Source organism: Pongo abelii, chromosome 2 (assembly GCF_028885655.2).
Source record: "Pongo abelii isolate AG06213 chromosome 2, NHGRI_mPonAbe1-v2.0_pri, whole genome shotgun sequence".
NCBI lineage: Eukaryota > Metazoa > Chordata > Mammalia > Primates > Hominidae > Pongo > Pongo abelii.
This window is the reverse complement of record NC_085928.1, coordinates 189,154,305-189,169,411: the sequence shown is the minus strand read 5'-3', so window position 1 is coordinate 189,169,411 and position 15,107 is coordinate 189,154,305. Positions and strand designations below refer to the sequence as shown.

Here is a 15,107-nt window from a genome sequence, read left to right as displayed (position 1 = left end):
AACCCAAAATTCCCGTTGCATATCACCTTTATCATTCTCTTCTATCTTATGGAAAAACAGAATTTAGGCCAGAAACAATCTTTTAGATCATGGGTCCACTGCTCTTATTTTAAAATAAGTAAAACCATGCCTAGAGAAGTCAAATCCTTTTCCTTTTTCACTCCCTGCCCTCGACCTGTAATAATGAGAAATTTTATGGCTTAGTCTTTTTTCTTTCTTAAATCAATCTTTGTAATTTTCCTTTTTCTTTTTGTATTGATTCTTATCTAGGTGATATCTTAGACATTCTGTTCTTAAAGTATAATTTAGGTATATATTCACAATATTAGAAAGTGTCATCAATGACTTTTCCTTGAAGTATGACGATGAATTTGTAATGATCTATCTACTTTCTCAAATAACCCAGTCCTAATACTTCTGACTGAAATGAATCTACACATAAATAAGATCCATGACTCTCTTTGTTAGTGCAATGTTCCAATCAGTTTGTAATATTTTAAAAACTATTAAGTATTATTATGAGTTGAAGGCCCTTAATTTTTTTAGACATCAACAATCTTGGGGGGTCTTTTAGAAGATATTATCAAAATCCATAAAACACAAGTTTACTTCTTGCTGTTTATATTCTCTTTTACTCAGTGAGCGAAACTCTAAGAGTATATCAAAAGGCAAAGTGAGAGATACCAAATAAGAAAAAAATGAAAGTTAAGCTAGAGACGTGAATCAAAAAGGCCCAGATAAACTACTATATTTGATTAGTCTATCAGATATTGTAGGTAAGAGCTATAAATGACACTGTTTGCTTATGCACCAAAAGTGCATTGGTGCTGTCCCCAGGACTATGTTGGGTGTGGGAATCTAATGATGAATAAGATAGACATGGCCCTTGCCTTCACAAGACAAGACAAAGAATATGATGATTATGTGTATGCTGTGTGTAGGGTAATTACATTCGCACTTACGAAACACAATAAATGCTATCCTGGAGAAGTGCCAGGTTCTATAAAAGCACATAATGCGGTCATCAAGTTTGGGGTGGGAAGGTTTCCCATAGTAGGAAACATAAACTTAATCCTTTAAAGATAAGCGGCTGGGCATGGTGGCTCACACCTGTAATCCCAGCACTTTGGGAGGCCGAGGTGGGCAGATCACGAGGTCAGGAGTTCGAGACCAGCCTGACCAACATGGTGAAACCCCGTCTCTACTAAAAATACAAAAATTAGCTGGGCGTGGTGGCATGCACCTGTAATCCCACCTACTCAGGAGGCTGAGGCGGGAGAATCACTTGAACCTGGGAGGCAGAGGTTGCAGTGAGCCGAGATCGCTCCACTGCACTCCAGTCTGAGCGACAGAGCGAGACTCCATCAAAAAAAAAAAAAAAAAGATAAGCAAGAGTTGAACAAACACAACAAGAAAGAGGAGAGGAAACCTGCCATCCCTGACTCCTCTCTCCATCTCACACCAATCAACATCTAACCCATCAACAAGCTTCGTTAATTCTCTCTTTATTCTGTCTACATTCCTTCAAATACCACTCTTAGTACCTTGGGCCGGCCATCAATATTTCTTGTCTGGACCACTGCAAAGGCCTAAATGGTCTCCCTGAATCGATGCCTGCCCCCTATAATCCACCTCCACCTCATAGCCAGTGTGACTTAAAGAAAGCAAGAGGGCCTAATTTGATTAGACATTTATGCTGTACCAATTCTTGGTTGCAAACAAATAATTATGGTATGCTTCAGAGTTGTAACATACGAAGGATGTGAAGAGTAGGAATAGCAGAAATTATTAGCCTTTTTCGCACCCACGGAAATACAGAAATTAACTGGAGACAACGAAGAATATAAGAAAAATATTTTTTGATAGTTGAAACTATTTTTCTTCAAACTTATAAAAGAGATCCACTGAAATTATAGAATTTAAAATAATTGTCCTTTTTCCTACATGTAAAAAATTTCATTGGCTAGTAAAAAGACCAGATGGATCAATCTGTATGAAAAATTATAGAAGTGACTTAAATTTTTTTAGGCCTACAAAAAATCTGAAGAATGTAAGGGAAAACGCCAAATGACTACTTTTAAATGATGACATGCCTGCATAAAAAAGTTCAAATGAAAACAAAACCAAAACCACAAGCCACACAAAAACAGCAGCTGTGTTTATGATTTTTCTCTGCTGAATGGCGCTGACAGGTCTCTATTATGGAACTACTGGAGCAACTATTTTACATAATAAATAACAACCCACAGGGAACCCTCATATGTTCCCTAAGTATTACCAAGAAAGAAACCTAGTTAGTATAGTAGACAGATCACTGGTTTTATTCCTTATTCTACTGTAGCATTTTTATGGGTAATTAACTATTAAATACTCAAGACACACCCTTTTCATTAAGAGAATAAATGTGATTATGGTAATAAAACACTTGTTGATCCTGGAAGGCAGGCACTGGTTGACATTCTGGTAGACAGAATGACAGCTTTTTTATTTGTCAGATGGTTATTTGTCTTCTCATGCCAGGCCTTATTCTGTACAAACCATTACCCCAGGGTTCACATAAAGTGCAGAAGTGGCAAATGGAACTAACATTTGCTTTTTTAGTATGTACCATGTACATGGGTGGGCATGTACATGAGGTAGATATTATCATTTTGAGGTAGATATTATCATTTTACATATGAGAAAACTGAAGATCAGAAGTGAAGTCACTTGCCTCCAATAAATGAATTTTGAATCCAGGTCTAGATTATTTTAAAGCCCATATTATAACCATGCTGTTAGTTGGGCTTCAGTTATGGCCAGGCAGTATTCCCCAGTAGTGAATAAGAGAATGAGCTCTAATTTGAATCTACACTAGATTCAAATTTTGGCCCCCTTAGTCAATAGTTGTATGGCCTTGGGTAGTTTAGTTTATCTCACTGAATCTCATTTTTCCCATTTGTGAAATTGGGATAATAATAGCATCTACTTCATTGGATTGTTGTGAATATAGATGAAGTGATATATGAAAAATATGTAAGCACAGAGATCAGCACACAGTAAGCACTTAATAAATGTTAAACATTAGCAATAAACTTATAAAGTATTGCCAACATTATCTTTTCAAGCTTATTAGGAATTATACAGTGCTGGCACCAGATGGAGTAGGAAATGGTTTTTGTTTTTTTTTTTTCACCGAGAAGGCAAGTAAATAAGGAGCTTCATAAAGAAGTTATATTTCAAGTGCTAATACCTGAAGGTGGCAAGGCTCGCACACAAGCCTGGAAGAGTACTGAGTGGCTCAGATGCCGGTGCTTTCCCAGCTGCTTCCAGTTCCTCAGATTCTCAAGATTCCTATTGAAATGTTATAGCTATCTACAGCTTAGGTGTCAGGAATCCCTTGTTATCTGTCTCTACCCTGTTTTTTTTTTTGTTTTTTTTTTTTTTTTGAGAAGTACCTGCTTAATGTCAGGCCCTAGGCTAAGTATGGCACAAAAACAAAGGTTAAAAAGATGCTTTCCCTTCTGCAGTTAAGGGCCTCATAGTTTACTGGGGAACAACTTTAACAATGTGATAATTGTTACAAGACAGAATACGAACAACGGAAAAGCCTGAGGAGACAAGGGAAGGCTTCAGAGAGGTAAAGTTTCAGTAGAATATTATAGATTAAAAATTTCACAGAAAGGGTATGGCCTGAACGTAAGAGAGCCTATAGAAGGGTGTTCTAGGTTGCCACAAGAGAGTGTGTATAAAGTCAGACCATGAAATAATGTGGCCTGTTCCTAGCAATACAAGCTGTTTTTCATTACTTGAGTCTAAAGTGCATGGGAACAGGTGGAGTATGTGACAAAGAAGGAGAGGCGAAAGGTAGGCAGGGGCCAGATGTAAAACCATGTTAGCATTTGAATTTTATGTTGTACACTGTTAGTAAAAACGAGACTCTGGGCTGGGGGCTGTGGCTCACACCTGTAATCCCAGCACTTTGGGAAGCTGAGGCAGCAGGATCGTTTGACCTGAGGAGTTCGAGACCAGCCTGGGCTCAAGACCCCACCTCTACAAAAAAACAAACAAATTAGCTAGGTGTGGTGGCATACGCCTATGGTCCCAGGTACTCAGGAGGCTGAGGTGGGAGGATCATTTTAGCCTGGGAGGTCAAGGCTGCAGCAAGCCGTGATGGCACCACTGCATTCCAGCCTGGGTAACAGAGCGAGACCCTGTCTCCAAAAAAAAAAAAAAAAGTCTCTGAAGTATTTTCAGCTAAAAATGACATGATGGTTTTAAAATGATTTTTAAGTTCTCTCAGATTTCTTTAAAAATTGCTTTTCAAGTGTAGGTTATAATCAAATGAACCTTAAAGTGTAAAAATTACATATTCTCAACTGTCTAGAGAAAAATCCCTAAAATTAAGAAATCAGAATATATAACATTTTAAAAGGGCCTTTAGACTATAGAAAAAATTAAATACTGATAAAGAAGATGGAATTATTACATTTAAAGCAATAGGGGGGATAAATCACTATAAAATTATGAAATCATAATGTAGTTTGGAGGTCTGAGGTCACAGAATTAAAAATATATTTACTAAAACACTTTAAGGGTCAAGAAACCACTCTATTGAGGTTTTGAGTTCAGAATGCCAGGACTAAAGATTCATATGCATACTGACAAATCACTACTATCCGGAACTCTTAAGAGTAAATAAATTGGTTTTACTTATCCTAATTTTCTATATATCGAAATAAGTTATTTCAATTTGAAGACTGTTCAAAATAGAGCAGTCCCATTTTCTTAGAAGAGTGTGTGTGCGTGTGCGCAATTCACAATTTACCTTTTTTGATGAATTATAGTCATTATAAGCACCAATTACTGTGTTATATTAAAACACAAACAGCAAAGCTCTTCAGGATTATTGAGAAATTTGGTGGAGACTTGGGGGTACATTTCTGGTCCTAAAACCAACAACCCCAGGTTGCTGAATGCCAACCTGCCTGATTACAGTAGCATCTCCTTCTTCTAGTCAGCATTGACATGTGACCACCATTTTACAAACTATAAACTAAAGGCCAACAGACCAAAAGATAATACAAGAGGCTCTGCTGTATGACCTTAGGAGCACAAAATATATGATGCCTCGATCATCAGAGATTTTTGTTTACTTCTTGCTTCTGGTGTTAAAATTACTGTTAAAAGTTACTGTGTTTAGGAAGGAAGTACTTAAAAATCTTTCAGTTCTCAGAAGGCCTGAACCTGCGTTAACTTGTTGGTATGGACTGGGTCTGCATCAGCAGTCCAATTGAGTAGACAGTACTACCCAGCACAAGTAATGACACCTTTAAGAACAACGTAAGTAGCAGAAATAAAGAGTAAAAAACAGTATCAGATTCTCCATTGTCATTTGACTTTTATACTGGAAAGTTTCTTAATTCATTGGGCAATTCACTATTTTGAACACTTGATGTGTACTCTTTCAGACCAAGAAGACAATGATATCTTGACAGTTTGATTTTTAATCCCTAAACTGAAAGCCTTTCTCTATTTACATTATAACTCTATTTCTAGATTTCATTAGTTAAGGCAAGGGTGGTCAAAGTACGACCCACAGGCCAAATCCAACTCACCACTTGCTTTTGTAAATAAAGTTTTATTGGAACACAGGTAACAAACTGTGTTTACGTAATGTCAACAATACTTTTGCACTGCAACAACAGAGTTGAGCAGATGCTATAGAGACCATATGGCCTGCAAAGCCTAAAATATTACTATCTGGCATTTTGCAGAAAAAAAGTTTGCTGATCCCTGTAATGTATTAGAATTACCTGGTATCAACCGGATAAGTGCCCAGTGGCTAAGAAGTTATCCCAAACCCTGCCTCTGCAAACCACAGTCCTACAGTGTCAACCTAAGTTCTTTAAGCCATTAAATTAAAATTTGAAATAGGGAAGTATCTCAGAAGTGATTTAAGTGGGTACTTTCATTGCTGGGAGCTTACTACCTGATAGGGAACTTTTTGTGGAGTAATTCTGAAGGTATCCCTAAACATTGTTACTCCTAAATTATCTTGTTCATTCCCTCAGTTCCGCTTTCTCTATCTCATCACATACTTGAAAGCTATTAGAATCTCCCCTGGGTCTTTTTCCGCCACCCAAGGTCTGCACACCCAAGACACCAGGCCCATAATTCAGGCAAGATAGTTTACCATCTCATTTTTGCCATCACTGGATATGCCCTTTTGCTAATATTCATCTCAAAATGTGGCAATGAAAATCTAGTACAATATTCTGGAATCAGTATTTCCAAGGCAGAGTATAGAAAACTATTACTTGACTATGGATTACCAGTCTCTATAAATAGAGCCTAAGACGTTTTCTGGCTTAACTACTTTAAAATATGCAAAAAGTATATTTTACATATTTCAGTTCAGGTTTCAATTTCAAAAGTGTATTATGTTTAAAATACTTATGTTTTTACGCCAGGCGTGGTGGCTCATGCCTGTAATCTTAGCACTTTGGGAGGCTGAGGAGGGCGGATTACCTGAGGTCAAGAGTTTGAGACCAGCCTGGCCAACATGGTGAAACCCCGTCTCTACTAAAAATACAAAAATTAGCTGGGCCCTGGTGGCGGGAGCCTGTAATCCCAGCTACTTGGGAGGCTGAGGCAGGAGAATTGTTTGAACCTGGGAGGCAGAGGTTGCAGTGAGCCGAGACTGCACCATTGCACTCTAGCCTGGGCAACAAGAGCGAAACTCCATCTCAAAAAACAAAACAAAACAAAACAAAACAAAACACCAAATACTTATGTTTTTAAAACCTCGATATTGTACCTGCCTTAAAAGGTCATTAAAAATAAGAAAGTTAGAAAGTTATTTTGAAGCATACCACAGCACAATTGGCACAATTGACAGCCTGATCAATGCAAACAGCTACAATTTGCTAAAATAAGCAGCTTGTATGTTCTAGTTATTTATGTTCCACAAGTATAGAAGCTGTTTAAATGTTTGCTGAATGACCAACAGTTTGTAAAACAAGTTTTACCCATACTTTTAGATATATGTTCACAAAACATTTTCCACTCTCATTTTTAGATAGAGCCAACAGGAAAAAAATAGTTTTGTGGCTAACTCAGTTACATCTCTTTATTTGCTCATGTTAGGGGTCAGGAAACTATACCCCAAAGTATGACACTTTGACATGATGAGTTCTTTGAACCAAAAAAGCAGCAACAGAACCAAGATCTGACATTCCCCTGTACCTCTGTCTCTTCATCCTCTTCTCTCCTAAAGTGAAGAAAGGGCTTTCTCTGAAGTTTCCCTTATGAAGAGGGAAGTTCCTCCAGAAGAAATGTAATTGTGAACCCCATCTCTGGAATCTACATTAACTCCTATCACAGGAGAGGAGACTAGAGGTCTGCACACCCAAGACACCAGGCCCATACAAACTTTTCAACTATTCTTCTGAGGGCTACTATCTGAGAGACTTTATCCGCATAGCAAGACAATTTTCGTTCGCAGTGCAGTTCTTCCCCTCAGCCTCCAGGAGCCTTAAGCCCATATTTGTTTCTGTAACTAAAAGTACTATTTAAGCTTCAGCCGTCTGGCCCTTATCTGAGTCTCATACTTTGTAGGACCCCTATGCATATGCATACGATACATTTACATGCTTTTTCTCCTGTTAATCTGTCTACTGTCAAGTTTATTTCTCAGACTCAAATACTGAGCCTCCAGAGGAGAGAGAGATGGTTCTTTCACCCCCCTATAACCCATTAATGAGAGAGAGAGAAAAAAAAAGCTTTTCTGATTTTTAAATTACCAAATGAATCTTTAGTCTGATTTGGAACAGGAGAATAAAACTTCCCTCTACATTTGCTACAGAAACAACATGATTCAAATCTGGGTTAATAATTCGATAGTCTTATTACTGCAGTTGAAAGTTACTTTAAATATTTCTAGAGTCAGTTACTCCCTTTTTAAATGTTACCACAGCCTTTTATATGTATTTCTATAACTGTACCTCAACATACTCATTAAAATTATCTGTAGTCATGTTTGACCTCCTATTAGGCTATGAACTTTTTCAGGATAGGGTCTTTTATGCTGGGGGTGGTGGTGGGGTATCACTATAATACTAGAGCACAGAAGAAGAGGTAGAAAAACTAAATTGTTGAAATTAGTGAAAATATAACAAGGGTCTGAACAAAGCGAGGTAGCAATAGAAATAGTAAGAAACGGACGGTTAAAGAAAAATCAAAAGCACTCAAGAGACCATTTGGATTTGAGGGCTAAGAAGCATAATTTTAAACAAATTTCACCATAGTGGAGATGCACGGGAAGTAAGTATCCTTCAGTACAATTTTCTGGGCCCCAGTTAGGGCCTCTAAAATTCTCTTCCTCTGAGAGTCACTGAGGTGCTTCTGGAGTGAGTCCAAAGGGACAGCTGTAATATATACTAGCTCTGGAAGGATGCATATTATCCATTTCTTTCAAAGTGCTGTCCTTCACTGACCTTTAAAAGCTGGCCATGAGAAAATAGATTTAACTCACACTTTTAGAGAGACTGAAAGACCTTTACAACTTCAGGGTGGAAAATCAAGTTCTTATCACTAGTATGCAAAAAATTTAAATTCCTTTAATGAGGAACTGCAATTCATTTTCACTATTAAATTCATATTTACAGTGCTAAGAAACATGTTATAAAAATACATTTCAGAGATTTAATGCATTATATAAGACAAGGGGTTTCCTAATGAGGCCCATGAATGGGTTTAGAGAGAATCTGTGCTAACAAATTTTTTTTTTTAATGACAAATAATTAAGGCTTAGGTGAGTAGTATTTATAGCAATGTAGACTTCTGATTACCAGTGAATGTGACCAAGGTTGGGTTAAAAGAATCCAGTTTGAATAGCAGAATCAAATGTGGTAAAGAACCATTAATGAAATATAGATTAATACTTGGATCTTAGATTATTAGATAAAGCATGAACTTTAAATTCTGTATTTTATAAACAGAAACCATACCAGATACTGAAATGTGTAGTCACTTTATGTATCTTTTACATGGAGAAACAATCCTATGGTATTTAAGTTTGGCAGCACTGTAAATATGAATTTAATCGTGAAAATGAATTTTCTCAATTTGAATTTTGTTTTTACTTTTTTTTTTTGAGATGGAGTCTTGCTGTGTCACGCAGGCTGGAGTGCAGTGGCATGATCTCGGCTCACTGCAACCTCTGTTTACCAGGTTCGAACAATTCTCCTGCCTCAGCCTCCAGAGTAGCTGGGACTACAAGCATGTGCTACCATGCCCAGCTAACTTTTTTGTATTTTTAGTAGAGATGGGGTTTTGCCATGTTGGCCAGGCTGGTCTCGAACTCCTGACCTCAAGTGATCTGCCCACCTCGTTCTCCCAAAGTGCTGGGATTACAGGTGTGAGCCACTGTGCCCAGCATACTTGAATTTTAAAAATTCAAATTTCAGTGTGCAAGAGGGCAAATTAAAGTTTCTTAAAATATAAGCTCAAAATGTGACTAAACATTAATAAAGGTGAAGGTGAGATAGGATTATGAGAAAAGGCAAATGTACTTAATGTGGAAAACGATATATATTTCATAATATTATACCATTTAATAGGATACAAATGATTTCACAGTGATAAAGAGTTGTCTACTAAATATTTTTCTTATTTAATTATTTTATTTCTTTCTTTCCTAGGAGGAAGGAGTCAAGGCAGATTATCATAGTTTCACATAAAAGCAGCAGCAGGCAGTCAGAAGTAAACCGTCATCCTCAGTTCCAATGACCTTAAATCAGGTGACACTGAAAACTCTGTTTGCATTTTCACATCATGAAGACTGTATTCGTAAATGATGATTTCAAAATACAGAACTAAAAGAATGACTACTATTCCAGATGGAAAAAAATATATTACCATTTGCCTTTGTTTTTCTAGTAGTACAATACTTGGTCTCCAATTCGTTTATTCCTTTTTATTAACCAACCCACCTTGTGACCAATGGCATGCACTGGTAAGACAGGTGGACAGAATTAGGGGTGTCTCCTGGCCAAAGAAAAGGACAAAAGCTAATCAAACCACAAAGAGAGCCTAACTAGTGACTTGAGCTTTTACACATCTTTAGCAACACCTGTAGCAAATGAGTAGCCAAGGAACCTGGAAACATTATGGAAATCTCCAGATTTTTTTCAGCTATGGTACTATTTAATATATAGCAGCAAAGAGAACAATGTATTAACACAATCTAGTCCTAAGAAGAAATGGTCCAACCAGTAGTCTCGTTTTAGTTGAGATCAGTGCACCATCATCCTGAATTCCACTGACCCTAGGGAGAAGTCTCCAATTCTTAAGTCTTCTTTGTAGGCTCATTTGAAGGCAGTTTCCTTATTTGCAAAAGGTGAATAAATATAGTTACTATCTCATAGTAATGTTATAAGAATTAAATGAAGGTCGGGCATGGTGGCTCCTGCCTATAATCCCAGCATTTTGTGAGGCTGAGGCGGGCGGATCACAAGGTCAGGAGATCGAGACCAGCCTGGCCAACATGGTGAAACCCCATCTCTACCAAAAATACAAGAAATTAGCTGGGCGTGGTGGCAGGCGCCTGTAGTCCCAGCTACTCGGGAGACTGAGGCAGGAGAATAGCTTGAACCTGGGAGGCGGAGGTTGCAGTGAGCTGAGATGGTGCCACTGCACTCCATCCAGCCTGGGCAACAGAGCAAGACTCCATCCCAAAGAAAAACAAACAAAAGAATTAAATGAGACAGTATATGTAAAATTCTCAGCATAGTGCTTGGAACACAGAAATTCAATAAAGGATCCCTTTCTCTTTTTTTTTTTTTTTTTTTTTTGAGGCGGAGTCTTGCTCTGTCGCCCAGGCTGGAGTGCAGTGACGCGATCTTGGCTCACTGCAACCTCCGCCTCCCAGGTTCAAGCAATTCTCCTGCCTCAGCCTCCTGAGTAGCTGGGACTACAGGTGCCCGCCACCACGCCCAGCTAATTTTTTTGTATTTTTAGTAGAGACGGGGTTTCACCCTGTTAGCCAGGATGGTCTCGATCTCCTGACCTCGTGATCCATCCGCCTCGGCCTCCCGAAGTGCTGGGATTACAGCTGTGAGCCACCGCACCCGGCCTCCCTTTCTCTTATCTACTGGATCAATGTTATCTAAATGCATGTGTCCAGAAAGGGAAACAGAACTTTACTGTTTTAGGCTTGTTGTAAAGAGACGGTAGATATTATCTAGCTAGAACTCCTACCCTTAGTAAAAAGCTATTTGGTTCACTGAAGCAACACTTAAAGGAAATTTGGTTATCATATAGAGGGTAATTTTTTAAATTAGAAAAAAAAACACTTCCCTTATAAAATGACTATAAAGTAGCATCTTTTGCATAAAGAGAGAAACAATCCTAAGGTATTTAAGTTTGCCAGCTGTATATCCATTTCAGGACCAACTGTATATACTGAAGACAGTGAAAATAGAAGTCTATGCACCTGGTTGCCTCAATGACAATTTAACCAATGAGATCAATGAAGAGACCAACCTAGCAAGGAATCAAGGTCTAATATAAAGGAAATGCAAAATATGGAAGGGTTCTTGAAATGCTACTGCAATTTCCTGCTAAGCAAATATTTCAGCTCCTGTGGAACTCTAAGAGAAAAGGTCCTGATGGTTTAACCTTTTACAACAAGTTTATAACCAAACCTATATTGATGATAACCAAAAAAATAGGGTTCATTGTCCTTTGTAATTCCCATTTACGAATGACTCACATCTCACATAATTCAGGAAGAAAATCTCTCTGTGACTTGGAACTTCAAAGATGATGCTAACCACACATTGTTCCATTCTTGATTGATGGATTCATTTAAGAAAAAAGTATAAAAGGGCTCTAGTTTTCAACTTAAAATCAATGTTAAAACCACCACCTCTCCTCCCTTTTTCTTCAAAAAAAGCCCAGGGCTTCACGAAAAGTAACTTCACTCTTTCTTGCCATAATGAAGCTAACACCATTCTGGACTTGGCTGACTTATAAAATAGTTGTTTCCTGGCTTCTTGTGAGCTAACGGAAAAAACAAAAGGGTACATTATCCAGGGCTCAGCTTGTTGAGTTCATTAAGAGTTTAAGAATATCTAGATTAACAACTTAATTAAATTAAGAACATCTATGTGATATTGTGAAATACATATTTGGTCTCTGTCCTCTCTCCTGGCACACAACTCCTAAATTCCTTGGAATCTCCAAAGTGGTAAGTGTCTTTCTGTATGCTAATGAGTTGACTGGTGGCTGGCAGCCCCTAGTTTGCTTCAGGATGAGGGCTGGTCACCAGAAAAACCAAGGCAAGATTAAAGAACTGGGGCTTTTAGTCCTACCCCTACCTCCACCCCCCACGCACCTCCTCGGAGGAGAGAGGGGCTGAAGGTTAAGCTGATCACCAATGGCCAATTATTTAATCAATCATGCTACTTAATGAAGTTTCCATAAAAATCCAAAAAGGACTGAGTTCGAGGACCTTCTGGATAGCTGAACAAGTGGAGGTTCCTGGAAGGTGGTGTGTCCACAGAGGGCACGGAAGCTCCACACCCCTTCCCACAAGCCCTGCCCTATGCATCTTCATCTATATCCTTTGTAATATTCTTTATAATAAACCGATAAATGTATTTCCCTGAGTTCTATGAGCTGCTCTAGCAAATTAATCAAACCCAAGGAGGGGGTCATGGGAACCCTGATTTATAGCCAGTCAGTCAGAAGCACAAGTAAAACAACCTGAGGCTTATGACTGTCATTGGAAATGAATGGCAGTCTTGTGACTAAGCCCTCAACCTATGGGATCTGATGCTATCTCCAGGCAGATAGTGTCAGAACTGAATTGAATTATAAGATACTCAACTGCTGTCTATTGAAGAATCTGCAGCAGAATCAACTGACTGGTTGTTGGTGGGGAGAAATCCCCATATACTTCTTGGTGACCAGCGGTCACAGAAGTCTTCTGTGTTGATTATTGTAGTGTGAGAGCAGAGGAAAAATGGTTTATTTCTATAGAATCTAGAAAATGGTAATATTAGCAATATGTCTTTCAAATCACTTGACCTGATTCTTTTAAAGATCTGTAAGAAGCTGAAGGCAAGATGTGTCTGTAAGTCATCAGGGATTAGAACTTCCCCCCCCTGAAGTTTATTAAATGGCTTCTGCTCTTTTGTTTTTATGTTTCTTTCTAGTATAGCTCGATGACTTAATAAGCCTTTCTGTGGCTCTGAATACCTCAACAGCTTTCTTTAAAGTCTTTCCACTACTATGGGTGAGACTGGATAACTTCTTGGAAAACAGTTGCTACACACTGCTCCCACAGTCTTTCTTCATCAAAAATCAACGGCTAGCTTATTTCCCTATATCATGCGGTGAGGACATAATTTAGTCACCATAGGGACTTGTATTCTGGTACTATCCCTTCTAGTGATACTCTTTAGTATTTAGATAAATTAAAACTTGCCTGCATCTCACTGATTAGCCCTATTGTCTCGAGAATGAAGAAGAGATGAGTCTCGCATACCAAACTTTTAAAGTGCTGCCATCATAAAGTGAAACTTGGGTTAGCTACAGGTTTCTTGGTAGAACCAATTGTTCTATCTTCCTTAAATATAACAGTCAGTATCCATAGAGGGGAAAAAATCCCCACCAAAATGCCTAAACAGAAGATTTTCAGTCTAGGCTGGTCCAATAAATAAAGCTATCAACTTTGGGGACACCTGCAGATACAATATATTCACCTAATTGCATCCACATATGTTTCACAGAAGGTCTTTTTGCTTTGGACTATTATTTTCATTTTTGACCAATTCAACATTTCAAACTTAACAGATTTATCTGTACTGTCTGTCAGAAGGCCAAAGTGATCTGCAGGGGAGAGAACCAGGGACTAATGATAAAGCTTCATCATGGTCTACTGTCTTCTGTAGAGTTCTCTATTTCCTGAGACCAAGTGTCATAAAACTGCAGCTATGGTGTCTGTGACTATGATTACATACTCCCAGGCACAAATAATAAGCAAAGCAGACATTAATATGTCATTGTCCTAGCTGGCTGTTGCAAGGACAATATTTTCAAAATCAAATGACACTGTCTGGACTGTGCTGCTGTGATCGTGGTGGTGATTCTGCCAATACTTACAGGCTAAGGAGGAGGTGTAAATGGACTGCACCAATTTGCTTTGCAGCAGGAAAACAGCCTGCTGGTAAGTGAATCAAATAAAAAGATTAGCTTAAAAATATGGAGTACTTCTTGAATGTGTCTATCAATTTTGCACAGGTAGGGGCAATGCTCGTCTTCTGTCGTCCTCCTAATTTTAGTAGTATGTGCTGTGAAAATAGGCACTAGCCAATAATCTACCAAAAATACTAGAAGGATCTTGCTTTTAGTTTAATTTCCGCCAAGACACAGGCTCTAATGGCTTCCATTACATAATTATGCATCAGTTAACACAGTGTCATAAAACATATTTTAGTTCCCGAAGTATTTAATATACAACAAGGATTAGACACTGGAAAAAGTCTGGCTCTAGATGTACTGAGTATCCTTGTTTGCCATATAAATACTTAGGTCCCTGACATTTTTGTCTATTTATTTATTTATCCTTACTATTATCTTTTTGTCCACATCATAACCTTAGCCTATGTCCTTGGACTGATTTCCTTTCTTAGGAGCTATTATTGTAATCTCTTATTCTTTCCTCTTATACCATATTGATATATTATTGGTATTCTTACAAATAGATATAAAGCACAGAATGTATAGTGCGCTGAAATTTTATTGCACTTAAGGTGATCACTTAATGTCTATTCTTAACCTGTTCATTTCAAATGCCAAATTTATTGGTCAAAACAACTTTTTCCTGGCTCTACATAAATTAATCAGATAAATCCATAAACAGCTTCTTGCAAAAACAATACATTTTCTTCCAACTATACTCTAATGAACATAAGATATTGTATTTTTTTAAGTGAATACACCCCAAGTCTATCTGGGTTGTTACGACATTGGATGAAAGACATGATATACAGTAGAAATTTGATTTAAATAACAACGCTTTTTCAATGATAAAGACCAAACAATAACTTTATATTCTG

General features: G+C 37.9%; 1 protein-coding gene across 2 annotated transcripts in view; it reads right to left on the bottom strand.

Annotated features, from left to right (window-relative positions):
* The window catches only part of PIK3CA (phosphatidylinositol-4,5-bisphosphate 3-kinase catalytic subunit alpha), a 91,252-nt gene that overhangs the window by 41,297 nt on the left and 34,848 nt on the right, over positions 1-15,107 (bottom strand). The gene's annotated exons all lie outside the window — the stretch shown is intronic.